Source organism: Marmota monax, unplaced genomic scaffold (genome assembly GCF_021218885.2).
Source record: "Marmota monax isolate L192 unplaced genomic scaffold, Marmota_monax_Labrador192_F-V1.1 WCK01_AAM20220418_F8-fsc00018, whole genome shotgun sequence".
In the NCBI taxonomy this organism is placed as follows: domain Eukaryota; kingdom Metazoa; phylum Chordata; class Mammalia; order Rodentia; family Sciuridae; genus Marmota; species Marmota monax.
Genome location: NW_026692201.1, coordinates 6,483,351 through 6,510,321, shown reverse-complemented (window position 1 = coordinate 6,510,321; position 26,971 = coordinate 6,483,351). Strand labels below are relative to the sequence as shown.

The window sequence follows — 26,971 nt, the reverse complement described above, 5'->3', positions numbered from 1 at the left end:
ACTACATGAAAGTATACTACTTTGATGATACAAATTATTTCACAACTAAGATTTAAAGGCAAAATCTAAATAATAAGCAATACATACAACACATAAAAAATTAGTAAGGAATAGATAAATATGTTACTGGGGGAAAATGCGTTTTTAGAAACACCGTTTAACATGCAGATTATTAAATACAAAAAGGAAAGTAAACATAAAATGCAACCTCATTAGTAATCAAAGGAGTGCAAATTTAACCTGATTACTTTTAAAATTATTACTACAGAAGTATCGCTACATTTTGGAAAAGATGTAATAAAACAAATATCCTTCTACATGGAGTATAAACAAGCACATATAAAAATCCTGAAGCACAATTTGGCACTGTATATCAAGAGACACAGAAACATTTATACCAATGTCCCATGAATAGCTGGTTTTTAAAAATATCCCAAGGAGATAATTGAAGATATTCACAAATATGAGTAGACCATGAATGCTAATTATAGCTTTATTTATTAAAGGGGAGTTAGAAACAATCCAAAAGCCCCAAAATAGGGAAATTGTCAGATAAATTATGATTCAGTCATAGGGGAGTATATTATACAGCTATTTAAAAGCTCTAAAGGCTAACTGGGTGTGCAGTGCAGTGGTAGCGTGCTTGCCTAGCAAGCACAAAACCCTGGGTTCCACGCCCAGCCCCATAAAAAGAGAAAGAGAGAGAAATTTCTGAAAGAGTATTTAATATAATGGGGAAGCTTGGACAAATAATAAGTTATAAAACAAAGCTGACGGGCTGGAGCTGTAGCTTAGTGGCAGAGCGCCTGCCTTGCACGTGTGAGGTGCTAGGTTCAATCCTCAGCACCACATAAAAATAAATAAAATAAAACAAAGCTGAATATACAGTATAATTCTAACATTTAAAATGTGAAAATAGATCAAAATATTCATAGTGGTTATTTCTGGGTAGTGGGATTAATTGCTTTTGTTGTATTTTAATCACCTTTATAATATTGCTACCAAAAGAATCATAAATTCTGTTTCACCTGCCTGTTTTCCCCATCCCAGTATCTCATATTAATAGCCAAAAAATCCTGAAATCCCCTTTAATAAATAAATCAGTTCTAACTGTTCTCCAGTTAGATAAAGTGTGAACATAAAGTCCTGCCCACTTGGTTTAATAAGCAGTGACAATGAAACATTGACTAAATAAAGTGCCTGGTGAAGTCAATTTGGTAGCATACCTCAGGAAATTACCCAGGAACTCACCCCGAAGAAACCTTACTGTTAGTACTTTATTATTAAATAACAAATGAGGTATTAAGTGAAATAAATCAATGGATAAGGATGAAGGTGGGTTAGAGTTAGTAATTTGATACATTTGAGATTATAACTGCTTGCAGGACAGCAATGCTGAAGAACAACAAATCTCTAATAGCACTGCTATTAATCTAACAGCTATTATCTCCACAATTTCTTTACACTTGTAAATGTTAGCTAAATCTCTGTCCAGTTGAGATGCAGTATTTTCTTCAGCTACAACACACTTGATTAGCCACCTCAAACCAAGTACAACTCTAGAGGAAGACTCCTGCCATAATTATTAAAGATGATGATCGTTCCTAATTCTTTTCCAAGTTTTCACTTCTGCACATGAGTGAATGAATGAATGAATAGTACAATCCACTCAAGATTGCCATTTCTGACAAAGCAGCAGACCACACATTTATAGAAACCCATGATATATAATATCTAAAAATACTGGGGCTGGGGTTGTGGCTCAGCGGTAGAGCGCTCGCCTCGCACGTGCGAGACCCTGGGTTTGATCTTCAGCACCACATACAAAAATAAACAAGTGAAATAAAGGTGTTGTGTCCAACTACACTAAAAAATAAATATTAAAAATAAAAATAAAAATACTGGATCAAAATTTATTTTAAAAATATTGTAAATACATGAGTAAACTAATAAGAAACCCTGGGAGACCAGAAAGTAGGAGAAACTATAAATCCAAGAAAGAGGGGTCTTGAAAGCATGCCAATAAACAAATCACTAGGGTTTAATAAGCTGCAGATGAAGCATGGGAGCTGATGGAAAGTAGAGACAAGAGTAAGCAGGTGAAGGTTTCCCACTGAACCAGCAAGCTGCTTTAAAAAAAAAAAAAAAATTCTACCAATGACCAAGTTTAGGAGCTGCTGACTCCTCCCCAGGCTTGAACTTGACAGATATATGATCTTAGCAGAACAGCAGTAATGAGTACCTATATCTTTTGTGAACTCAATACCACTGGGATGCAAACCCAGGTACTACAGAGAGCAAAGTCCTGACAAGTTGTGCACAGAAATCCTGAGATCCTGTGCAACACCGAACTGTGAGCCTGAATGAGCCCACCCTTTTTGTCTATATAATCTTTGCTCCTCTTGTCCTCAGCAAGTAATCCAAGGACCATACCTTGTGTACTGTCCCCCTTGTGCTAGAGCACAAGTCCCAAGTCCCAATAAAGCCTTGTTCAGATGATACTGCTTGCATCTTTGCGATTTCTATCTTGAATTGAGCAAAAAAACTCTTAAATGACAGTAGAATGAGTCAGACATAAATTTCCTATGGACATATATGAATACACCACAGTGAATCTCAACATCGTGTACATCCACAAGAGTGGGAGCCTAATTAGAATAAGATATACTCAATGTTTGTATAAATATGTCAAAATAGATTCTACTCTCATGTATAACTAAAAAAGAACAAATTATTTTTTTTTTTTTAAAAAAAAGAACTCTTGAATGAGCCAGTAACATTAAGAGCTGAGAGCTGGTAACACCAAAATGAGCAACTAATATAAAAAAGAGCTATGCTTTGCCTTTTGGTGATTTTTTCCAGAACTGAGGGGAAAAAAAATACTGATTGGTAACAATAAAAGATCTGAGATTCCCACATAAAGTCAGAACTACCTAATAAGCTCCATTCTCATGAACGAGCAAGAAAAAAGCAAATGGTGAGAAATGGTGGGAATATTTGCATACCTTGTCTTTGACTTTGAATATAGAAGAAGAAGGAAATCTTCTTTAATTCCTAATCATAAACCTACTAACTTGCATATCTGGGACCAGAATTCCTACTATCCACATAGATGAAAATTATTCTAAGCTTAAACTATCATTACAAAGAATCCCAGTTTGTAAGAACCTTAGGTACCTTGTAAAGGTATAGGAACATGTTTTAAAACCAGGATTTACCTCTTTTCAGGATAGAACCATATATGGTACAGAAAAGAAGAAAAATAAGGTATCTGCTGTGCTAAAAACCCTATTGAAATGGCAAAGAAATTTTCACAGAGCTGAAAATTAAGCATCTGAGAATGAAGTTTGCCCCAAACATGCTTTGAAAGTTGAGGAGGAAGCAAGAATATCTATGAAAAAGCTAAGCACTACCACAAGGAATACAGGCAGATGTATAAAACTGAAATTCGAATTGCTAGGATGTTAAGAAAAGATAGCAACTTCTATGTACCTGAAGAACCCAAACTGGCATTTATCATCAGGATCAGCAGCATATCAATAGCATGAGCCCAAATGTTCATGGTGTTCCAGCTTCTTCACCTGATCTTCAATGGCACCTTTGTTAAGAGCAACAGGGCTTCAATTAGCATGCTAAAGATTGTGTAACCATATATTGCATGGGAATACCATAACCTGAAATCAGTAAATGAGATGATCTACAAGTGTGGCTATGGCAAAAATCAATAAGAAGTGATTGCCTTGACTATACTTCAAGGGTTATTCATGCTTTCATTGTTTGATCTTCTGGTAAGCATGGAATCATATGCATGAAGAATCTGATTCATGAGATTTGTACTGTTGGAAAATGCTTCAAAGAAGCAAACAACTTCCTGTGACCCTTCAAATTATCTTCTAAATGAGGTGGGATGAAGAAAAAGACCATCCATTTTGTAGAAGGCAGAGATGCCAGCAACAGAAGAGATGAGGCCAACAGACCTATTAGAAGGATGAACTAAAATATCTTGCATGGTATTTTTGTAATCTGGCCATCAGCCAGCAGTAACTGCCCTCAAATTTAAAAACATTAAAATAAAAATAAGAACAGATTACAAAGAATTTTTATCAAGTCTAAGTCATTTTGACTTGTGATTTAAACATACAAGAAACAAACCACTTTGAGAAAGGGCCAACAGATGTTAACAAATACAAAATAAGACTGGAATATACTGAAGTGATCAAATATAAAATAGGTATGTTTAATAAATAAAAGATGTTAATAAAAGTTTGACTAAACAACGAGACTCTCAAAATGATCTAGTTTCAAATGATACAAAAGGAACTTCTAAAAACAAAAACTGCAATCGAAAGCATAAATTTAATAAATAAGTTAAACTGCATACTACATAAAGATGAAGAAATAATAATGGGAAAATAGCTAAAGAAAACTATACAGAATGCAGCATGAAGAAATTAAAAACTGGAAAATATTAGAAGTTATGAGATAAGATCATGTAACAGTATCTAACATACAATTCAGAATCCAAAAGGAAAGGAACAGAGAATGAAGAATCAGTGTGCAAACAGGATGTGAGGACACTAATTCTCAGACTGAAAACTTCACACATTTTTAAAAAATTTAATACCAAAACACATCATAGTGAAATAACAAACCCTAAAAACAAGTAATCTTAAAATGGCAAGAGAAAAAAGAACATTTCACATAAAGGAATGTCACTAAGACCAAGAGCTGGCTGCTCAATATGACAATGGAAGCCCAAGTAGAGTGTCTTAAACTAGAGAAAACGACTACCAATGTAGAACTGTAAATTCAGTCAGATAAACTTTTGAGAACAATTGGGGCTCACAAACATGTTACCTCAACATATGGCACCATGACACACTCAATATTTTGAATTAGAGGAAATTGGCCTCAGGAGCAAGGTCTCTCTGGCCTTCTCTCATTCTTCTTCTCCAAATCAAGCCACAAAATCTAGAAAGGTCACTCTGTCCCTTTTCCACCCTCACGCCAGGAAGGTCATGATCCATATCCAGGAGAAAGGAAAGCTACACAGAGAGGCCAAGAAGAATCTAAATAGACCCCGGAAACTCAACTAGGCCTATCATCAATGCATCAAACCCCTTTGTCCAATCACATTTCTACAAAATGTCCATTTTCCAACAAACTTAAGCATAAAAACAGTTTCCCTAGGTCTTTGTGTCTTCATTTCTGAAGGATCCCATGTCACATAAAACTTTGATTAAATAAATCTGTAAAGCTTTTCTCTTTTTAAGCTATATTTTATTTTTGGGGTGTCAGTCGTGACCATTACAATGCAAAAGGAATTAAATCATACTTCTCACACACATACACAGAACCAAGGTGACAATAAATACTAAAGAATTATCATCAGTAAACCCTCAATGAAGGAACTTCTATTTTAAGAATAGGGAGGAAATTTTACTATAAGCAACAATTGAGACACAAGAAGGAAGACCTCTCCGTCTCACTGGACACTAAATAGCATCGTCATTTGACATTCATTCAAACTCCAGATAGCGAAACAAACCCTATCTGCGGAGGAAAGACGACACTCCATCACGACTGGATGTACCAGAATAAGAGAAGCCCTTCTCCTCCTGACCAACCTGGACCATGTCTGCCACTATTCTGTCAATACCTGGACAAACCTGTACTGAGAAAAGCAGACGGTGCAGGGACAGAAACAAAGGACAAAACTGGGACAGAACAGGAAAAGGATAGGGGAGCTGATTCTGGAGGCAGAACGAAAAACCAAGTCTGAAAGAGCAAAGCTGCATATCCCTCTCCCATGCAAATCAGACTTCACAAATTAGAATGAGATTGTATTTTAAAACATCTCTGGGAAAGTTAAAGGGTTATAATTCTTTCATATTTTAATATGAATTACATTTACAGGTCCTGTGTTGGCTGTACAGAACTCAACCAGGACCAATAGATAAAAATGACACACAAATATATCTTGCTTCAATAAACTAAGAACTGCATAATAGTCACAGTTATACATAGTGGATGGACTGTTCTATAAGGTAGCAAACTCTCTGTACTGGAAATTCCAAGGTGTTTTATTAAAAAAAGAAAAAGAAAAGGCTGAAAATTCAGGATCTCTTCAAGGCATGGGAAGTCCATAATTGATCTTTGTCATACATGAGCAAACTCCTTCCTGGTTTTCTACCCCATTCTAAACACTTACAAGAAAACTTCTTTCTTATACCTGTTTTTAATCCTAAGTCTACAGGAATGCTTATGTATTCATGGATCTCCTATATCAGAAACCCTATGAATTTACCAAAAATGCAGACTCTGAGCCCCCCTGCAGTGAACTTTAGGGGTTGAAAAAAAGGAATTTGCATTTTTAACTAACTAACTTTTTAAAAATTATTTTCAAATTTGTATTTGTTCTTTTTAGTTATGCATGACAGTAGAATGTATTTTGACATATCATACATACATGGAGTATAACTTCCCATTTTTTGTAGACAACACGTTTAACAAGCTTCCCAGGATGATTCTTAGGCAACAAAGTGTTGAGAAATTCCCCCTAAAATAGCTACTATAATCGACAGTTGAATTATTTTACCTAAAGAAACTATCAAAAGAATTCTGAAACCTTTTGCAGATTTCACTCTTTCACAGCCTCTGAACTGTGGCTATGCTTAACACAGGTTCCCTTGGTTTTAAGGGTGATGACAATTATAGTAGAATAGGTAATCATTCTAAATCAAGGCTTTAAAAAAACTAGAATAATTATTTGGAGGAGGATGTGCATAACAGGAGAAAAGAAGGGAAACAATGGATGGGAGATTCCTAGTAGAAAAAGACACACAGAGAAACAAGCTCAGTGGCAGAGTGCTTGCCTGGCACGTGTAAGGCACTGGGTTCAATTCTCAGCACCACACAAACATAAATTAAGGTCTTGTATCCATCTACAACTAAAAATAAAAAAGAAAAGAAATACAAGCATGAGCACACACATTCATTCATATGTTCATCAAATATTCATGATTCATGATCAAATACAATGGACTACAAACAGATATGGGAATTTGGGATACATTAATGAATGACACAGGCAAACACCCCTACTCTCATGGAGCTTACAGGTAGCAGAAATAAACATTCATGTAATAAACAAACACATTGTACAGCATCTTAGAGATCACAAAACATAATAGGGTAAATGGGTCATGAGTGCAAGTTGATTGGGGATAATCTTACAAAGGTGGTTGGGGAATATTTGAGCAGGGGCTTTAGGAAGATGCGGAAGAAAGTCTTGCAGATATTGGGAAAGACCATGTAATCAGAAAGAACGATCAACACAAAGTCAGGAGAAAGCCAGGCACATACAAGAAAGACCAGTATGCTAGACAGAAATACAAAGGGAGAGGGTATGAGGAGATGAAGAGCAAAGAGATATCAGGTGTTGAGGGCTGAAATCAAGTCAAGATGGCACCTGGCACTTTATTTAACCCAGCCGGAGTACAGCAGTCAGGGACCAGTGTAGAGACTATTTTACAGAGTCATGATTTACTCTAAGAAAAAAAATTAAAAGTTAGTAAAGGGGACTTTCAATTTCCAGTTCTACATAAGAAGTTTGGAATTTGCCATTCCAATCCAACAAGTAAAAAGATAAACAAATTGAAAAATCAGCAACTCTTCTTGGACACCTTAAGGGCGGTGAGGACATGGGGCAAACTGCTGCTCCAAGACTGGAAAAACAGACAAGTGAATAGGGCAGAATGGTTTGCCAGAGCAAAAGCCCTCTAAGAAAACTGCAGGAGGAATCAGAACTGGGGTAGGAAAGTCTGTAGTGTAATTCATGAATTGCTGGAGGCTCAGTGTGGACAGCTCTGCGGTTGACCCAATCATAGGAGGACCCTCTACCCATACTTTTGTTCTCACAGTAAATATCAGAAAAATCCCCTTGTACTTGTCACAGGGGAAAGAGGGAAGTGACCATTCTGAAAAATACTAGAACACTCTAGTGTTCTTAACAAGCACTATCCTCGGGAGAAACAATTAAACCAATGCCAACTTGCTGGGGTTTTATTGATGCTTAACTGACCTACAGGAGTCAGACTCCCCCTACTTGAACCATCCTGTCCTACCTAAAGGAGAAGTAAAACACTTGTGGAGTTCATAGAACAGACTCAATAAACGACAGCCCTAATCAACAGGACTACAGAACACTTCCCAACACCTTATCACCACATAACTAAAGAACTATTTACAGCAATTATTTCATCTGGTACCTCATGTCTGGATATTAGGGAAAAAAATTATAAGACATATAAAAAGACAATTTGAAGGAGCATGGACAGAAGTTGAAGAAACTTCAGACAAAGCAGAGATGCTGAATTATCAAAACAGGAATCAAAGTAAATATGACTAATGCGCTAAGGCCTATAAGGGATAAAGTAGATACCATATGAGAATATATGGACAATGTAAGCAAGGAGATGGAAAGCCTGAGCAAGAACTAAAGAGAAATGCCAGGATCAAAGCCACTGTAGCAGAAATAAAGGATATCTTTGATGGACTTATTAGTAGACAGGATACAGATGAGAAGAGAATCTCTGAGGTTAAGGATATAACAATAGAAACTTCCCAAACTAGAAAGCAAAAGACAAAAGAGATGATCTAAAGACTGTGAAACAAACACAAAAAGTATAATATACAATGAAAATATCAGAAGGAGAAGAAACATACAAAGGATGGGGAAGAAATGTCTGAAAAAAAAATGACAGAATGTTTTCAGGTTAATGTCAGATATCAACTACAAATCCAGGAAGCTCAAGAACACTAAGCAGAATAAATGCCAAAAAAACCCACACTGAAGCAGAAACTACAGATAAACAAAGTTGAAGAAAAATTCCAAAACCCGGAGGGAAAAACACCTTACCTATAGAGTAATAGAGATAAGAATTGTACTTGACTTCTAAGAAACCAAGTAATGAAGAGGAGATTGGAACAAATGTTTAAAGAATTAAGAGGGGGGAAACCCCTCACCAGCCTAGAATTCTGTACTCTGTAAAATTCAGCTTCAAAACTGAAGGATATAAAAATTTTCACAGGTACAAAAATTGAGGGAATTAACTACTAGTATATCTGCCTGCAAAAACTGTTAAAGAAGTTCTTTGGAGAAAAGAAAAATGATATAGGTCAGAAACTTAGGTATATGTAATAGCAGTAGGGCATCTAAGAAGAAAGAGATGAAGATAACATAACTTTTATACTTAATTGATCTAGCAAAAAAAAGTTGGTTCAAAATAATAACAACAATGTATTTGATTAGATATTCTTATATATGCATATATAAAATTGAAATGATGGGAGGAAAAAATGGGTTATTTTGTTTTATCAGTTACTCATGAAGTAGTATGCAGTTATTTGTATGTGGGTTTGGATTTGTTGTAAATGTATAGTGGGAACTCTAGGACAAGCAAAGTTTAAAAAAAAAAAAAGGGAAAAAAAACACCCTCTAGAATAAGGAAAGTTAAAAAGAAGACAAAAACAAGTTGTATATCTGATATGTTAAGAAAGGAGAGAAAACAGAATCATATAGTATGCTCAATCTAAAACATCTAGAAGACAAAAATAGGAACAAAAAATAAGGACAACAAAGTAACCAATATGGTAATATTAATTCAACAGCATAAATAATCACTTTGAACATCAATAATCTATGTGCACCAATTAAAACACAGAACTTTTCAGAATAGATCAAAAACAATAACACCCGTTTTTTTCCATCTTGTAAAATGAAGAAGGAAAATCTGGATAGCAAAGAGGAGAAACCCCAAGCCAAGAAGGTTGATGCCAGTAGTAAGGTTAAAAAGGATGACCTCCAGGCTAAAATGACAAGAAGGGGAAACCCCATTGCAGTTGAAACCTCATCCTTAGAGGAACTGGCAGATATTACCAATGTGGTGTGTATTCCAGAAAGGACATCTACAAGAGGCAGCACTTAACTGCTTAAATCCAAAGGAGAAATTTCTCATTCCTGTCACAAAACCATTTGGTGGTGACAAGGATGATGATACCTAGGTGATAAAGCTTTGCAAAGTGCCTACATATTTGTCTACTGAAGAATGTGCCTCCAGAGCTGTTGGGCCAAAGCAAACACCCCTTCAGCCAGACAGGAGAAAACTAGAAGCTAGCATTCCTTCTGGATCCTTCCTGTTCATCCTTGCTGGGGCCACAGAGGCAGGATAGTGGTTTTCCTGAAGCAGTTGAGCTCCGAGTTGCTACTTATGACTGGACCTGTATCCCTCAACTGAATTCTTCTGCAGATAATACACCAGAAATTTGTCATTGCTACCTCCACAAAAGCTGACATCAGTAGTGCGTAAATACCAAAACACTTCACTGATGCTTATTTCAAGAAGCAGCATTTATAGAAGCTGAGATGCCAGGAAAGTGAGATCTTCCATATGGAAAAAGAGAAACATGAGCTTTATAGCAGTGCAAGGTTAATCAGATAGCTGTGGACTCACAAATTCTACCAAAAATCAAAGCTACTCTTTGGCTCCAAGGCTATATGTAATCTGTTTTTACTCTAACAAATGAAATATATACACACAAATTGGAGTTTTAAATTTATTTCTTACCAAGAACTGAATTAAATGATTGGTACACTTAAAACAAAAACAAAACAAGACCCAACCATAATGTTTTCTATAACAAACTTACTTTAAATACAAATATATAAATTAAAAGTAGTTAAAGATGTGTATGGTGGCTCATGCCTGTAATCCCAGTGACTCAGGAGGCTTACGCAGGAGGATCACAGGTTTTCAAAGCCAGCCTGAGCAAGTTAGGGAGGCACTGTCTCAAACTAAAAAGGAGTGGGGATGCAGATCAATGGTAGAATGCTTTTCTAACATGCACGAGATCCTGGATTCCATCACTCGTACCACCAAAAAAAAATGTTTATGTAGATAGAGAAAAATATACCATGCTAACCTAATCAAAAGAATGCAAGACAGCTGGGGGTTTGGCTCAGCATATGAAAGGTATTGGGTTCAATTCTCAGCACCACGTATAAATAAATGAATAAAATAAAGGTCCATCAACATGTAAAAGAAATTTAAAAATAAAACAATGCAAGAGTAGTAACATTAGTTTCACAAAGAGCAAATTTCAAAGCCAGGAAAGTTATCAGAGATAAAAAATAGTATATTACATAATGATAAATGGGTCAATTCTCCAAGGAGACATAACAATCTTTAATATACATGTACCTAAATACAAAGCATCAAGCTACATGAAGCAATACTAATAGAACTGTAAGAAGAATTAAATAAATCCACTAATGTGATTAGAGACTTCAATATCTCTCTAATCAAAAATGGAGTGATCCATCAAGCAAAAAAATCATTAGGAACATTGTTGACTCAACACCATCAATCAACTGGATATAGCTGATATCTATCAAGTACTTCACTAAACAACCGAATGCATTCTCCTCAATTTCACATGGAACACTGACCAAGATAAGCCACATTTTGTGACATAAAACACCCCTTTACAAATGTAAAAGAAATCATGCAATGACTATCCTCAGTTCACAAGTGAATTAAACTAGAAATTAATAACAGAAAGATAACTAGAAAATCCCAAAATACATGGAGATTACATAACAAAGTTTATCACAACACATGGGTCAAAGAAGGAATATGAAGAAAAATTTTAAAATATTTTGAACTAAATAAAGTAAAAACACCACTTATCAAAATGTGTCAGACACAGTGATACAGTAGTTAGAGGGAAATGTACAGTGCTGAATTCCTATACCAGAAAAAAAGGAAGCTATAAAATCAATAATATAAGTTTCCATCTTAGGAAACTTCAAAAGAAGAACAAATTAAATCTAAAATTAACAAAAGAAAAAAGAGCAGAAATTCATGAAATTAAAAATAGGAAACCAATAGAAAATCAAAACTTGATTCTTTAAAAAGATCAATAAAATTAGTAAGTCTCTAGGTAGGCTAACTAAGAATAAAAGAGGATAAAATCAATGGAATTAAAAATCAAAAAAAGGATATCATTGAGGTCCTGTGGACAATCAAAGGATAATCAGATAATCAGGGAATATTATGAACAATCCATGCCCACAAATTTGATACCCTAGAAGAAATGGACCAGTTCCTTGAAGGACACAATTTGCTGGAACTTACATAAAAAGAATTAGACAATCTGAATAGGCTTATACCTAAGAGACTAAATAAATAATAAGCTTCCAAAACAGAAAGCACCAGGCCCAGACAGGTTCACTAGCAAATTCATTTAAAGAACAAATTTTATTAATTCTCTAAAATGGTTTTCACATGATGTGCTATAGTTTGGAACTGGAGTGTCCCCCAGAGGCTTGGTTGCCAGTTTGTGGTCTCCCAAAGGTCTTTGTTTTAAAGGTGATGGAAACTTTAGGGGTGGGTCCTAGTGTAAGAAAGTTGGGAACATACCCTTGAAGTAGCCACTGGGACCCTGGACTCTCCTCTCCTCTATGCTCCCTGACCACAATAAGATGAACAGACTTCTCCACAGTGCACTCCCCATAGGCCTAAAGGAACAGGGTCAAGTAACTTCTGAAAATGTAACCCAAACAAACCTTTTCTCCTTTAAGTTGTCGATCTTAGATTTCTGTCACTGTGACAAACTACCTAACAAAAGACAGGAGCAGAAGAATTATATCCTAACTCATTTTGAGGCCAGCACTATACAAACATCAAACCAGAGAGAAACTACAAGAAAACTACTGAATCACATCTCTAACATAAATGGAAAAGTCCCTAAGAAAAAAATCAGCAGCTTGAATGCACCAATGTATTAAAATAATAATACATATATCAAGTGAGATTTATCCCAGGGATGCAACATTAGTACAACATTCAAAACCAATCAATATAATTCATTTGATCAAGAGGCTAAAAATGAAAAAAAATCATATAATCATAACAATAGATGCAGAAAAAGCATTTCACAAAATCTAAGACTCATTCATAATAAAAACTCTCAGCAATCTTAGAGAAATTCTTCAACATGATAGAGAACATCTCAAAAACACTGCTAACTTCATACTTAATGGTAAGAAATTAGAAGCTTTTCTGTTAAACTCAGGAATAAGGCAAAGATGTTTCCTCACACAATGGCTTTCCAACACTGTACTGGAATGCCTACCCAATTAATCATAAATAGAAGGAAAAATACATCAAAAGTTATAAAGATTAGGAAGAAAGAAAGAACAATGTCTTTTCTTCACAGATTAACAAGACCATCTATGTAGAAAATCCAAAAGTTATAAACAAAAAAATCCTGGAACCAGTAAGTGATTAAACCAAGATTGTAGGATAACAAAGTTAATCACTTTCCTATATACCAGTAGTGAACTAGTAGAATTTGAAATTAAACACATAATGCCATTTATATCAGTATCTTCCCAAAATGAAATATTTGGGTACAAATTCAACAAAATATCTTAAGTACTGTATGAGGAAAACTACAGAACTCTGACAAAAAAAAATCAAAGAACTACTAAATGAGAGATGTTCCATGTTCATAAACAGGAAGATTCAATGCTGCCTAAATGTCAGTTCTTCCTAACTTGATCTATAGATTCAATACAAGTCCAATTCAAATCCCACCAAATTATTTTGTAGATATAAATGAACTGATGCTGAAGTTTTTATGGAGAGCCCAAAGACACAATATTGAAACAGAAGAACAAATTTGGAGGGCTGATGATATGTGAGTTCGAGGTTTATTATGAAGTTACAGTAATTCAGACAACACGGCATTGACAAAAGAATAAATAGAAAATATCAATGGAAAATAACAGATCTTAGAAACAGAACCACATATAGACAACTGATTTTCGACAAAGGGACAAAGGCACTATGATGGAGCAAACACGGTCTTTTCAACAAATAGTGTGAACACACACATACACACACACACACACACATGACATAAACCTTCAACCCTTCATTAAAATTAACTCAAAATAGACCATATACCTAAATGTAAACTGCAAAACTATACAACTCCTAGATGATAACATAGGTGAAAACTTAACTGACCTGGGTATGACACCTACTTTATAGGTATAATAGCAGTGGTATGATTCACAAAAGAAATAATAAGCTTGGACTTCACTAAAATTTTTAAAAACCCTTTGTTCTGCAAAAGACAATGTCCAGTAAATGAGAACATAAGTTACAGACTGGAAAAAAACATTTGCAAAAGATCCATCTAACAAAGAACTATTATCCAAAATTCATAAAGAACTCTTAAAAATCAACTATATGAAAGCAAACAATCCAATTAGTAAATGGGAAAAAGATCCAAATAGATACCTCATCAAAAGGAGACATATAGAAGGCAAATAAGCAAATAAAAAATTGTTTCTCACTATATGCCAGAAAAATACAAATTAAAGCAGTATCATGCTACTATATACTTATTAGAATGGCCAAAATCCAAAATAATGACACCACTAAATGTTGGAGAGAAAGTAGAACAAAAGGAACTCTCATTCATTTCTGACTGAAATGGAAAATGATACCCACTTTGGAAGATACTTTGGCAGGTCCTTACAAAACCAAACAAAACAACATCCGCAAGATGGCAAACTAGAAGCTCCTAGGACTCTTCTATCCTACGGAAAGAAAAGAAGCAATAAATAAACAACTACATTTCAACCACAGTAATGAAAATAGAGAATGAAGAATAGCAAAGAAGCAACAGAAATCCTGTAGAGTGCAGAAACCCAGGACGACCACACAGAGAAGAAAAGAAAACACCTCGTCTCCACTATCCCATTCACACCATCAGGATCAGCATGAAAGCAGGATGGACTTCTTCCTGTGAGGAAAGGGTGAGAGGACCCCAACAGCCCAATCACCAGTAGAGCCTCATAGTCTCTTGCTGTTGGAGATTCCTGCAGTCCTCAGGCTTTAAACCCAGTTGAGGGTGCTCCCTGGAGTCCCCAGGCTAACCTACTCCCACAAAAAGGGCCAATGCTATTCCCACCACCCCAGTAATCACACCATGGCCCATGCTGCTGTTGTTCTGCATCACTCAGAAAAAGAGCCACTGCTAGAGTGCATCGCACTTCGGGGGTGAACAGCCACTGTAACTATCCATTCATGAGGCTCAGCTGCCACTGTACCACCCCAACCTGGTAAGGTGCCACCCCAATGCAGCACTGCTATTACAACCTACCTCCTGGGCCAAGTAACTGTACAGTCACTCCCTTTCTCTCACTGAAGTCACTGGTGCACCCACTTTTACAGCCAAGCTGAAGTGGTACCTTGTCCCCCCAACCAAGACTATGCCTTTCACACGGAAGTAGTCATATCTCCCTGCACAACAACAATTGATATGGTGCTCCATTCTCAGGATTCCTGAGGCTCTGCTAATTGCTGCAGCTGCAATTTCTGGGGCCAGAAAGACACAGTACTTTGCATGCAAGGAAATCAGAGCCTTGGTTAAGCTATGCCATGCTGCCCACCAGGCCAAACAATCACAGCAACCTACCTACCTAGAATTTTACTAGTCCTCCAAAGTCAAAGCTGCTGAGGCACTCCAGCTTTCCGAGACTGCAGTGATCACTGCGCTGCTCCCTGTTCTCCAAGGTCCAAGCCACAGCAGCATCTTGCCATTCTGAGTCCTTGCTGCTGCTAAACTTAGCCTTACAAACCTGAGTTACTGTCCCACCATGGTGAGCCATGTCCTACCACCCCAGGGCCCAGAATCACCATTGTGTGGTACCTCATCCCCTGTAGCCCAAGATGCCACTGTGAACTATTAAATCTAAGTCCCAAACTGAAACTGTTCCCTGTTCCCCAGGGCCTGAAAATCTAGAGCACCCCTTCTTCCCCAGAACCATGGCAGTGCTACGCCCTGCCCCTCGTGGGGGGCAGAATCAAGGCTATATCCCAGTACCCTGGTCCCAAGTTGCTGGGACATCCTTCAGAGCAACCGATTCTGACTTAGTGGGAGAAATGCATCCACTTTTGTCTCAGAGAATGAACACACATCTCAAGTCCCCGGTGATAAAATAGTTTTGTAAGACCCTAAGGTCAGAAACCCAACTCCATAGCTGCCCTGAGGACCTTTGCTCTGGATCCCAGTGCCTCTGTAGCTGCCTATGAACCATGTCAGATCCAACACCAAAAGATATCCCCTTAGCTAGAACTCCCCACCATGCAGCCACCATCACTGTCACAATCTTCTGGACCCTGGACCACTAAGTGACCCATGGTAATTACACTGATCATAACTGAAGAAACTGCAGAGAGACTACAGCACTACACCTATATGGAACCACAGCTACTGCATTCTGGCCAGCCAGCACCTCAGGCCCCATCTGCAGGAAAAAAATCCTCCCCCACAAAAGCAACTCTGTACAGTCTGGAAGAGATGGTTGCCCCACCAATGTACAGACATCAATGCAGGGCCCCAAGAAACACGAACAAGCAACGAACCATGACGTTACCAAAGGAACACAAGAATTCTTCAATAATTGGCCCCAAAGAAACAGAAATGGATGAACTGAATGAAAAGCAATTCAAAATAATAATATAAAGGATATTAAGGAAATTCAGAAAAAAAGAATACAAAGAGACTATTCAACAAAATCATAAAAACAATTCAAGATCTCAATGAGAAATTCAGCAAAGATAGCTATCATAATAAACAAAAATCTTAGAGCTAAAGAATTAAATGAAATAAAAAGTAAACTGAAAGCTTCATTGACAGTAGATTAAGCAGAAGAATTGACAAACTTGAAGAAAGGACTTTTTGAAATTATGCAGAGGGGGAAGAAAACAATGAAAAATGAAGACAGCCCACAGAACATAGGTAACATGATTACACAAACAAATTTTCACATTCTAGGAGCTCCTTGAAGGAGAAGAGGAAAGAAAAAAAAAGCTTATTTAATAAAATATTTGCTGAAAATTTTCAAAGTCTTGGGAAAATTATGGTACAGACATTGAATCCATGGAGTTCAAATGTGCCCAAATATATCTAATTCACAGATATTCTCTCAAAGGCACATTAAAATCAAACTGCCAAAGAATGAATTTTTTTAAAAAAGCAAGAGAAAAGCATCAAGTCACATACAGGAAAATTTGCATTAGAATATCAGCAGATTTCTTCTTGCAGGCCAGGAGAAAATGGGATGATACATTTCAAGAGCTAAAACAAAGAATACCCAGAAAAGCTGGCCTTCTGAATGAAGAGAAATATTTTTTCATAAACAAAAACTGAGGGAGTTCATTACCACTACCCCTGCCTAAGAAATGCTTAAGAGACTTTTTCAAATGGAAATGAAAGGGCAAAAATTACTAAAATGAATATGTAAGAAAATATAAAACTCTGGTAGCAATAAAGACACAAATTTACAAAATTCTAAAACTGTGATAGTTTTATAAATCATGTATCTCTAGAATGAAGGTTAAACTCAAAATGGTCAATCATGATTATAGTTACAATAAGTTAAAGAGTATACAATATAAAAATGCAAGTTATGACATCAAAAGCATGAATTGTAAAGGGAACAGCAAAAGTCTAGAGTTTTTGTATGTGATAGAAGTTGCCATCAGTTTAAAACAAGATGTTTCATGTAAGTCTCACAGTAACCACCAAACAAAAAACTATAGCACACATTTAAACAGTAAAGGAAAATGAATCAAAACTTAGCACCGTAAAAAAAAAAATCATCAAAACAAAAATATGAACAAGACAGGAACAAAGCTATAAAACAACCAGAAATCAAACAACAAAACAACAATATCAAATCCCTACCTATCAATAGTGAGCCTGGGTGTAAATGGACAGAGTGGCTAAGCAGATCTTTTTTAAAAAAATCCCTTTATAAGATGTCTATAAGAAACCCACTAAACCCATTAAATACCAAGTTTTCAATTCTGCAAATATTTAAATGAAATTGACACAGGTGCATTAGAATATGTTGGAAATCATAATCTAAGGCTTATGTATATAACCATATTAATATATTAATTTTAATGTACATTAAAACTAAAACTATGTTAATTTTAATTGTACACATTTTACCATAATTATATTCTTACCATTATACAGTTACATATTATATAATTATATTCTATATTTCCACATCTGAGACAAGGAGACAAAATAGGTTAAGCTTTAAGGACCACAGGCTAAAAGTGAAAAAACTGAATAAGATATTCCATGCAAATGATAACCAGAAGAGCAAGACTGACTATACTTATATCTGTTAAAATAGACTTCAACTATGAAACTGTCTCAAGAGACAAAGAAGGTTTTATGGTTGAATATGAGATATCACTCAAAAGCTCCTGTTAATGAAGGGAAATTCGAGTTAAATGATTATATTATGAAAGCCATAACCTAAGTCCATCCTAGTTTGAATGGCCTGACTGGGTGGTAACTGTAGGCTGGTGGGGTGTGGTTAGAAGAGGTGGGTCACTGGGGACATTCCCTGGAAGGAGAGATATTGCCCCTCCCTTACTATTCCCTGACCCCACCGTGAGCTGAGCAGTTTTCCTCCACTGGTCCCTTTACCCATGATGTGCTGCCTCACCTTGGACCCATGCAAGGGAGTCAGTCGATCATCTATGGATTGAGACCTCTGAAACTGTAGGCCCCTGAAACTGTAGGCCCCAAATGAACTTTTCCTCCTCTAAGTTGTTCTCATATGTCTTGGCCATGGTAATGCAAAAGCTAACTAAAATGAAAGGCTGGACATGGTGGGGAGGGTAAGGCAGGAGGATTGCAAGTTCAAATAAAATAAAATGTAAAAGAGGCTAGGTGTAAATCAGTGTCCTATCATGTGCAAGGCTCTGGGTTCAATCTCCAGCCTCCTGCCACAAACACACACATGAGAGAGAGAGAGAGAGAGAGAGAGAGAATTATTTAATGATACGGGTGTTTTGTTCATCAGGAAAATATATCTATTGTAAATATGTATACAACCAACATTGGAGCACCTAAACATATAAACCAAATACAAATAAACATGAAGGGTGATAAACCAAATACAAATAAACATGAAGGGTGATAAACCAAATACAAATAAACATGAAGGGTGACATAGCAATACAGGAACAGACAGGTACATGTCTGTGGTCCCATCTACTTGGGAGGCTGAGATGGGAGAATTGGAAGTTCAAGGCCAGCCATAGCAATTTAGTCAAACCTTGCCTCAAAATATTTTTTTAAAAGGGCAGAGAAAAAAACAGAAGAAAATAAATATCAGAAGATGTAGTTTGATGAAAGAGCACCACTGAGTTTGATCCCTAGTACCTCCAGAGAGACAGATAGACAGACACAGGGACTTTGATATCTCACCTAAAACAATAGATATATCTGAAAGAAAATTAATAAGGGAATACTGAACTTGAATTGTCATCTTGATCAAATGTACCTAACAGAAATAAATAGAATTTTCTCTCCATCCAATAACAATAGGATACATTTTTTTCCAGTGCCCTTGGAACATTCTCCAGGACAAATCATATGTTAGATCACAAGTATTAAAATTTTTTAAAGGCTGAAATCATATCTGGCATCATGTCAGAACATAATGGTATGATATTTGAAATCAAGTTTCCAAGATTAAGTAGAAATCTTGGAAAATTCACAAATGTGGAAATATATGTTTCTGAAAAATCACGGTTCAAAGAAGAAATCAAATGGGATTGATTTCTTGAGAAAAGAAATATCTTGAGAAAAATGACAATAGAGACACAATACACCACAGATTATGAATGTAGCAAAAACAATTCTAAAAGGTAAGTTTACAGAAATAAATGCTTACACAAAGAAGAAATATCCCAAATACACAATGTAACAAGAAAGAAAAAAGAGCAAGAAAAAGACCAAATTAAGCCCACAATTAGCAGAAGGAAATAAATATCAGAATGTAACTAAAACAAATACAAAACTTAAATACTACATAAATAATTAAACTAAGAAAATCAGCAAAGTTGATAAACCTTTAGCTAGCCTGGGGAAAGGAGAGAATACGCAAGTAATTAAAATAAAAAATGAAAGCAAATAAATGATCACAAATGCCTCAAAAAAATTTTTTTAAAAAAGGGCATAGGGACTATAATGAACAATAATATTCCAATAAATTTAAAGGAAATGGATGAAAAAAAATAAAGGAAATGGATGAATTCCTAGAAAATTATGACCTACAAAGATTAAGTCAAGAAGAAATAGAAAGCCTGAATAAAACAATAAAAAAGACTGAAGAAGTAATCAAAAACCTCCCAAAAAAAAGAAGTCCAGGGCTTCATAGTTGAATTCTACCAAGCATTCAAAGAAGTTGTACCAATATATCTTAAACACCTCCAAAAAAAAAAAAAAAATAGCATGAGAAGGAATAATTTCAAACACATTTTATGAGACTAACATCACTTTGAAACCTAACACAAAGACATCACAAGAAAACAAAACTACAGGGCAATGTCTGTGATTAATTGATGCAAAAATCCTCAGTAAATACTAGCAAATTGAATTCAACAACTCATATAAAAAGATTATACAACATGAGCAAGTGAAATTTATCCTTGATCCACAAGACTGATTTTATATTCACAAAACAATGTGATACATTATATTAACAGAATAAATGGTAAAAACCACATGACCACCTTGATTGATATAGAAAAAACATTTGACAAAACCTAATATACTTTCTTGGCAAAAGCTCTAAATAGTTCAGGTACAGAAGGGAAATCCCTCAACATAATTAAGGCTACTTGTTTAAAAAATCCACAGCTGATATTATAATCAATGGGGGGGGGGACTAAAAGTTTTTCCATTAAAATCCAGTACAAGACAAGGATGTCCACTCTTGCCAGTTCTATTTAATATACTACTAGAAGTACTGACAAGAGCAATAAGAAAAAGAAATCAAAGATATCCAAATTACAAAGGAAGAAATACAATTATCTTTATTTGAAGATATTATCCTACACATAAAAATAACTCCAAAGATCCCATTAAAATCCTATTAGAATTAGTAAATGAATAAAGTCATAGTACACAAAATCAAAATATTAAGTCAGTTTAATTTTTATACACAAGCAACCTAAAAACTAAATTAAAAAACAAAACAACTTCATGTGTGATAACAATAAAAAATAAAATACCTAGGAATAAATTTAAGCAAAAGATAAAAGATCTGTGCTATGGTTTGAATTTTAAGTGTTCCCAAAGGGGTATGTATTTAAGGAATAGTCCCCAGAGAGGTACTACTGGGAAGTAGTGAAACCTTTAAGAGGCGACTTTCAGTTAGAAGTCTTTAGAGTATCAGGGGTGTGCTCTTGAAGGAGATTATGGGACCCTTGTTCCTATCTCTCTCTTTGTCTCTCTCTTTTAGTAGTTTTGGTCTACCACAGGCTCCCACCACGATGTCTCACCACAGTCCAAAGCAATGAAATCAACCAATCATGAGCCAAAATAAACCTTTTCTCTGTATAAGTTGATTATCTCAGGCTTTAGGTATGATGAAAAACTAACACAATCTATACACTGAAAACTATAAAACACTGATAAAATAAATTGAAGAATATACAAATAAATTGAAAGATATCTCATGCTCATGAATAAAAATTATTATTGTTAAAATGTTCATACTATCCAAAGCATATACAGTTTCAATGCAATCCATATAAAACCCTAATGATAGTCTTCCCAAAAATAGAAAAAAAAATCCTAAAACTCACATGGAGTTATGAAAGTCCCCCAAATAGCCAAAACAATTATGAGGAAGAAAAATTCAGAGCATCACACTTTCTAACTTAAGATTATGTTACAAAGCTAATAGTAATCAAAACAGTATAGTATTGGTATAAAAACAGACTCTTAGACCATTGGAACAGAAAAAATAGCAAACGTTAAAAAATAAATCCAAACATGATTTTTTAAAAAATTTTTCACAGTTATAGATGGGCAGAATGTATTATATCTGTTTATTTTATTTTTTAATACCTTTATTTATTTTTATGTGGTGCTGAGGCTCAAACCCAGGCCTTGCATATGCTAGGCAAGCGCTCTATCATGGAGCCACAACCCCAGTCCCATATTTGTTTACTTTATGTGGTGCTAAGGATCGAACACAGCACCTCACATGTGCTAAGCAAGCACTCTGCCACTGAGCTACAGCCCCAGCCTCAGTCAACTGATTTTTGATAAGAGCACCAAGAAGACAATAGGGAAAAGAGAATCTCTTCAATGAATGGTGTTGGGAAAATTGATTTCCCCATGCAAAAGAATGAAATCAGATCCTTACCATACACCATATACAAAAATCAACTGAAATGGACAAAACACTAAATATAAGAACAGAAACTATAAAATACCTAAAACATAACATAAAGGAAAAGCTCCTAGATGTTGGCCTTGATGATGATATTTTTGGATATCACACCAAAAGCTTAGGCCACAAAAGCAAAAACAAAAAAACTATAAACTGAAAATCTTCTGTACAACAAGAAAACAATCAATAAAATGAAACAGCAGCCTACAAACTGAGAAAAATATTTTCAAATCATGTATCTTATAAGAGGTTAATATCCAAAATTTATAAAGAAGACATATAACTCAATAGTAAAACAATGAATGACCCAATTTTAAAATAGCAAAAGACCTGAATAAACATTTCTTCAAAGATGAAAAAAATAACCAATAGGTATATGGAAAGATGTTCAACGTCATTCATCATAGGAGATATGAAAATAAACCAAAAATACCCCTTGACACGTTTACAATGGCTATTATCAAAAAAATTATACAACAATAAATATTAACAAGCACAGTTTTGGTGGAGTGTTGAAAATCAACTCTTATTGAAGTATCTCTTAGGAGAAAGAACTGGGAAACATACAAGTGGACTCCTTAGAAGAGTTTGGCAGCCATGGTGAGTAGGAAAGATTTTCAGGGAAGAAGAGAGACCACGGGATGGAAGGAAAATGAGGTTAATAAAAAGCTTTGTTACAAAGTCATAATAATAAAAACAGTATAGTATTGGCACCGACATACAAATCAATGGAACAAGAATTGAGAGTCCAGAAATAAATGCTTACATTTATGGTCAATTGATTTTCAACAAGACTGGCAAGAAAATTCAATAGGAAGGAATAATCTTTTCAACAGAATGGTGCTGGAACAAATGGATATTCACAAAAAAAAGAAGTTGAATATCTAACCCATCATACATACCATATATACAGAAAATTTAACTGAAAATGAATCATAGACTTAACTCTAAGCACTAAAATTATATAACTTTTCAAAGAAAACATAAGAGTAAATGAATTTTCATGACCATGGATGTGGCAATGTTTTCTTAGATATAATACCAAAAATACCTAGTGGGCTGGGGGTGTAACTCAGTGGTAGAACACTAGTCTAGTATATGTGAATGCCTTAAAAAAAAAAAAAAAGACAAGTTGAACATCAAAATTTAAAAATTCAGTGCTCCAAAGAAAACTATCTAGGAAATGGGGGTGGGGGGGGGGGAGAACTTCCAACAGAATGGAAGAAAATATCTGAAAATCCCACATCTGATAAGAGACTTGTGTCCAGAATATATGACAGAATTCAATACTAAACGACAATTAAACCAATTTAAAATAGTCAAAGGATCTGAATAAACATGTTCCCAAAGAATTCATACAAATGGCCAATAAGCAAGTGAAAAATGTTCATCATCATTTAGCCATCAGGGAAACGTAAATCAAAAGCCCAAGGAAATACCATCCACTAGGATGTCCATAATCAAGGTCAGACAGTAACCAGTATTGGCAAGTATTTGGAATAATTATAATCCTAAGATGCTTTTGATGGGAATATAAAATACGGTGGCCACTTTGGAAGACAATTTGGCAGCTCTTTAAATGTTGAAACATAGAGTTACCATATGACCCTGCAGTTCTACTCCAAGGTATATATACCCAAGAGAAGTGAAAATATACCATGCAAAAACTAATGCACAAAACTTCTTAGTAGCACAAAATAGGAAACAACACAAATCCCCATCAACTGATGGATAGATAAATAAAATGTAATATAAAAAAAGAACAAAAAAAGAGCCAGGAACAGTGGCATCCATCTATAATCCCAGTGTATTGGGAGACTGAGGGAAGAGGATTGCAAGTTCAAGGACAGCCTCAGCAACTTAGCAAGGCCCTAAGCGACTTTGAGAGTCCCTGTCTCAAAATAAAAAAATAAAAAATAATAAAGGGCCGAGATGCAGCTCAGTAGTAAAGTACCCCCTGATTCAATCACCAGGGCAAAAAAAAAAAAAAAAAAGCCAAAGGAAATGAAGTACAGATACATGCCATAATATGGTTGAGCCCTGAAAACATCATGCTAAGTGAGAGTAGTCACAAAAGGTTACATATTATATGATTCTAATTATATGAAATGTCCATAATAAGCAAATCTATGGAGACAAAGTAAATTAAGAATTGCCTGGGACTGCAGAAGAAGGGTAGTAGGCAGTTTCCTTTAGTATAGAGGGACAAAAATATTGTATAAATATAATGTGATGATATCTGTTCAATACTAAAAATATTGCAATATACACTTTAAATGAGTATGTGATATATTAATTACTTCAATCATGCTGCTGAAATAACTTATGTTTTTTTCAACAATAAAGAAAAGTAACAAGGGAGGGGAGAGGAGGGGAGGGGGGATGGTGGAGGATGGGAAAGGCAGCGGAGCACAACAGACACTAGTATGGCAATATGTAAATCAATGGATGTGTAACTGATGTGATTCTGCAATCTGTGTATGGGGTGAAGGTGGGAGTTCATAACCCACTTGAATCAAAGTGTGGAATATGATATGTCAAGAAATTTGTAATGTTTTGAACAACCAACAATAAAAAATTTAAAAAAAAAGAAAAGTAACACATTTTACTACGGATGATATGATAAAGCAGAAAGTGAAAAACCTTATGATGTAGAATAGAGACAATTTAGCAAAGTTCTTGAGACAAGAGTGAACAGGATCTAAAGCAAAGAAGCAGACAGTCATCCCTATACAACAGACAGCAAAGCAGCATGTGGGGTGCATATGCCCATAGGCAGGTGGATGCGGTGGGGGGAGGTCTGCAGGCACTCTCCACTGATTGGTATTTTTCAATGAAATAAAAGCCGAGGTAATCATCGGGGAGGGAGGATAGGAGAAGAGCTTTTGAAGAGAAGAGAGGAAGAGGGGAGTGAACAATGAAAATGGACTCAGGTGTTCAATATAATTCAGAATTGGCTGGCCAGGAACTGAAAGGGAGACCATTCCGCAGGATGTGTGTGCTCTTCCAGCCCCAGCCAGCTGTGAGGGAGAGCAGGGAGTGGCCAGAGTACTGTTTAACTAGGGCTTGGGCTTCACTGAAGGGATGATGGCAAAGCAAGGGGAAAGGGCAACAGCAGGAGAGTGGAGGGTGCCTGCAAGGCAGTGATTATAATGAAGAAATGTAGAATTTAAGCTGAGGGGACAGAACAAGAGGTGGATAAAGGGCAGTAAGCAAATAGTAGGATCAACACCCCACAGGCTGGAGAACTTGAAAGCTGTGCTAAAATGGAGAAACAAGAGGAAGGACTACGAAGATAGGAGGCAGTGGTCAAACATGTAGGAAACTAATTAAGCGTATGGAGGAGTTAGTGGCCACTGGAAGGAGCGATTTGAAACTATGTAGAAAGCAAAGAATCAATGTTGGAAAGCAGGATGTTGGAAAGATCACCAAGAATTCAAAATTGGAACAGGGTTAGGAAGAATGATGGTGAACCCAGAGCCACAATGTTAATAATAAATAAAATTAAATTAAAAAAAAAAAAAACAAGGACTAGTAAATGCAGGGATCAACAGATGACAGTCAAAATGAGAGGTGGCACTTAATTAAAAACTGATGATGTGAGATTCAAATACTGGGATTTTTTTTTTTTGACAGGAAAGAGTAAGAATGTCTGAAAATGGAAGGAGAAACAAAAAGGATATATGCCCTGCTTTTGTGCCCAGCAGTCTGAGACCTATGAGAGAAAAAGTAGCTACTTTTTGAGAAGGTTGCAAGAGAAACAATGTGCTATGGTCTGAATGTCTGTGTCACCCCAAGATTCATAAGTTGAAACCTAATTCCCAGTACCATAGTTTTCAGAAATGATACTTTCAGAAAGTGATCAGGTCACAAGGAAAAGCCCCAAATGAATAAGATTAGTGGCCTATAAAAGAGGCCCAAGGGCTGAGGATATAGCTCAGTTGGTACAGTGCTTGCCTTGCATGCATAAGGCCCTGGGTTCAATCCCCAGCACCACAATGATGACCTAATTTGACTTCTGCTTTAAGAAAATAATTCTAATGGTAGAGGATAGGAAAGGTAGCAGAATACAACAGTTACTAATAGGGCATTATGTAAAAATGTGGATGTGTAACCGATGTGATTCTGCAATCTGTATTTGGGGTAAAATTGGGAGTTCATAACCAACTTGAATCTAATGTCTGAAATATGATGTCAAGAGCTTTATAATGTTTTGAACAACCAATAAAAAAAAAAGATTAAAAAAAATCATAATTCGTTTAAGACATTGAACATCATATTTTTGAGATTAATCCATTTTATTCCTAGACTCAACTTCATTTGTACTGCTAAAAATAATTTACTTATGTAAATATACCACTATTTACAAATCAGTTTTCTGTTGATGAATATTTAGTTCCATTAAATTTTATACTGGGCTGCTATGAAAAAAAAAATAATAATAATTCTAATCATTCAGCCAAAAAAAAAAAAAAAAAGGAGGGGGGATTTGCAGAAAAAGAGACTGGACACAGTTAACTAGAAAGGCCACTGTATTGTTTCACATGAGTGCCTGAATTAGGACAGTTGGGAATGAAAACAGACAGGTAATATCTCTTGGAGGTGTAAATGACA

The 26,971-nt window shown here is 35.6% G+C and overlaps 1 protein-coding gene and 2 pseudogenes across 3 annotated transcripts in view; 2 read left to right on the top strand and 1 right to left on the bottom strand.

The window, feature by feature from the left end:
* The window catches only part of Scamp1 (secretory carrier membrane protein 1), a 103,832-nt gene that overhangs the window by 44,534 nt on the left and 32,327 nt on the right, over positions 1-26,971 (bottom strand). The gene's annotated exons all lie outside the window — the stretch shown is intronic.
* LOC124080533 (large ribosomal subunit protein uL30-like) lies at positions 1,330-4,044 on the top strand (annotated as a pseudogene).
* On the top strand, positions 9,780-10,615 carry LOC124080526 (large ribosomal subunit protein eL6-like; annotated as a pseudogene).